Source organism: Amblyomma mixtum, chromosome 5 (assembly GCF_055824585.1).
Source record: "Amblyomma mixtum isolate Tamu chromosome 5, ASM5582458v1, whole genome shotgun sequence".
In the NCBI taxonomy this organism is placed as follows: domain Eukaryota; kingdom Metazoa; phylum Arthropoda; class Arachnida; order Ixodida; family Ixodidae; genus Amblyomma; species Amblyomma mixtum.
Window position 1 is genome coordinate 8,969,144 of NC_143016.1, and position 2,918 is coordinate 8,972,061.

General features: G+C 44.9%; 1 long non-coding RNA gene across 1 annotated transcript; it reads left to right on the plus strand.

Moving 5' to 3' along the window:
- Positions 1 to 331: 331 nt before the first annotated feature.
- Positions 332 to 2,193, plus strand: LOC149341278 (uncharacterized). Its single transcript, XR_016282632.1, has 2 exons — positions 332 to 1,598; positions 1,646 to 2,193. It is a non-coding gene; the product is annotated as an uncharacterized LOC149341278 (long non-coding RNA).
- Positions 2,194 to 2,918: the final 725 nt, after the last annotated feature.

The following is a 2,918-nucleotide window of genomic DNA, read 5'->3' on the forward strand; positions in this document are numbered from 1 at the left end:
TGATGGATTGTTATGGGGATACTTCTGGATTTGTTTGTTTAACGTGGTTTGCCCCGACCCTTGATTCACTTTGTAGCTTGCTGTTATCTTATTACACAAACGCAGTCATAAAATTAGATTTGTTTGTTTAGAATGTACGCTCGTCATAGCATGGCAAATGTATTGTGGAACCTCAACCTTAGCCAACGTCGCTCCTAGCCGAGCCAAAAGACAGCTGTCGCGGCTGTCGTCTTTTCGCGTGTGATGGGCCGGCGTTATTGCGACCGGGTGAGAATAACGGAAATCCAAGCCAAAGCGTTATTGCGACCCGGTAGAAATAACGAAAAGCCAGCCCAAAGCGTTATTTTCACCCATGGATTGCCTTGGCTTCGTTTATTGTTGTCGGACGGGTTTTGAGCCGCCGTTTTTGCATCGTTTGCTTGTTTGGTCAGCCTCTGTCCACGCCTGGACGTGTGATTTCGGGGTCGCGCTTCGATTTTAGGCGGTGTGGTAAAGTTTCCTATGGTCATGCATCCTATGGCATTTTCCTATGGCATTTTGCATCATTCCCACCGTGTATATGTGACCTTGACTTTTGCGTGACGCGTTGTGATCGCTGGATTCGTTGTGAAAGGACTCTTCTGTGCTTGCGTTGTTTGGGTGCTCGTGCTTGTGCAGTGCCTTCGAGGACGCTCCACCTTTCTCCGGAAAGTCTTGTTATAATTAATCGACATGAATATGTGCGCTCATTTGTTTCGAGCATTCAACCTGATTTGCGCAGAGGATATGCATGTTAATAATGTGAATTCAGTACAACGTGGGGCCAGGGTCATAAATACGATCCAGGCACGGTGGTTTTGCAGTCCCTGAGGCATTCGTCAGTTGAAGCGAGCAGTGGTTCCGTATCTACAAGGTCGTCCACCCGTAGCACGCTAGTGCGTTGCCTCACTCTGGAGGGCCACTGTGTCCGGCACGGCCGCTCATCGCAGCCAAGTGGCGCAGGAGAAGTTGGACCTGGACGTGGTGCTTCACGTCATCTACCACTTCGCTTCGATGCGCGGCCGTGTCGTGCGCAGTGGCCCTCCAGAGTGGGGCCACGCACTAGCGTGTTCGTTCCAAGAGTGGACGACCCTGTACATTCCAGACGAAGGGCAGGAGTTTTCAAAACGCACCAGGTGAATATTGCCCACGTGCTATAACTGGTAAATTGCGCGGGGATTGTGCAAATGTTGAAGATGCTCTGCCTGGTTCGAAGTTCCCTGGAATCGTTTACCTTGCGACGATTAATTCGGTCTACGTAGGGGGAGACAGCTAGAAACATACCCAGGCGGCTGAAAGAGCATCGCAGTGATGTCGGCAGGAATCGAACAGCTGCTGTGGCAGAACATGCACAACCAGGGCGCGAAATTGCTTGGGAGAATGTGGAAATCTTTGCCACTGAAAGAAATTTGTAAGTGTGGCTGCACCTGGAATCCTTTATAATATAGATGATGCTGAAGACAGTCATCAGAACAAAGGGAAACAAACCTTCACCAGGCGTATGCAAAGTCATTGCCCTGATTAGTTAAGGAGCTGCTTTTTCATGACCGGTCCTTCATTTTGGACGAGCAATCTGTTAGGTTTCTGCAATGTCAATCAATGTGTTCGACATGGTCAGTGACCAAAGTTTCATTCTACTATTAAGGCAAAATGGAAACCACGACAAAGTGTGCCTTATGCACCGAAGCTAACAGCAGTTGTGCCCTAAGCCCACAATATATTCCACAATTAACATCAAAAAGGTGACCTGAATCCTTAATTGTTTTGTACCACTTCTCTCAAGCGGTCTTGCCTGAATCCACGCACATTTTGTGTTAGGAAGCATGGGTGTCAGAAAAGACATTCCAGACAATTGGTGTACTGCAGTGGTGTTCTGTGGGAATACTTAATTCTGTCAGTAGGTCATGCTAGATGGCGTGGCAATGGAGTATACCCCTCCCCCTTTAAGACACATTCATTTACCTATGAGATTGAACGTCTTTTAAGAGATGAGGGTACCGGTTATAATAGCACAGACATGATGGCACGTGAACAACTTTCATAACTGGCTTGTCTTTTGAATTTCTTATTGAATTGCAGTATTGCTTTGCATTGAAGCCATATATACTAATAATGATTCATTTCTTCCTGTGTACAGTGTTTCAGCCAGGAAATAAATTGATTGGTTGCAGCTCATTTCCCATGTTTTCATTCTTTCTTTGTGTGCTTAAACTACTCAAACTGATATGATATGCTTTCTTCAATTCTAAGCCAACTTTCTCAATAATAACTCACCTTGTAAGCAATGCATATAAGCAGAAGTAATTTACAAGGCACAATTCATTTGTCCGTAGGTGTCGCAAATACTCAAAATCGGCAACTTGGTATTGGTTAGCAGCAAGGAAAACCTTTTTTTCATTGTAATAAATCTTGCTACTGTGTAGATATTTGTGTATGTTGCTGTTGAAATGAGGTCCTCGACGTGAGCATGGTCGGCCGTAATTTCATGGCACTTTGTGCACTGCCAACTTCGTGCTTCTGCTAACAAGATTTTTTGAAGTGCTGTTCAAAGAGCTGGGATCGTGTATTGTTGGGACCAGCTTAGCGAGAACCACTGAAACTTGCAGAAGCACAATGAGTCCTTCAACTGGGGCTATTTGATCTTGCAGTGTAATCATTTTAATGTTGGATAGCTGTAATTCAGCTCTTGCTGTCTTATTAATATGAGTGGTAGACACCTTTGACCATGCCCCGAAATCTCAACTTTACAATCGAGAGGTATGGACACGTTATACAAAAAGTGTTTCAAATTGTGCTCCTAGGTATTACATGTTTCGAGAAAATTTTTTACCAGTTTTGGCATTGGCAGAGCAGCAAAGGCGGGTATTAAATTTGAATCAAAATAGTTATTTTACCACACA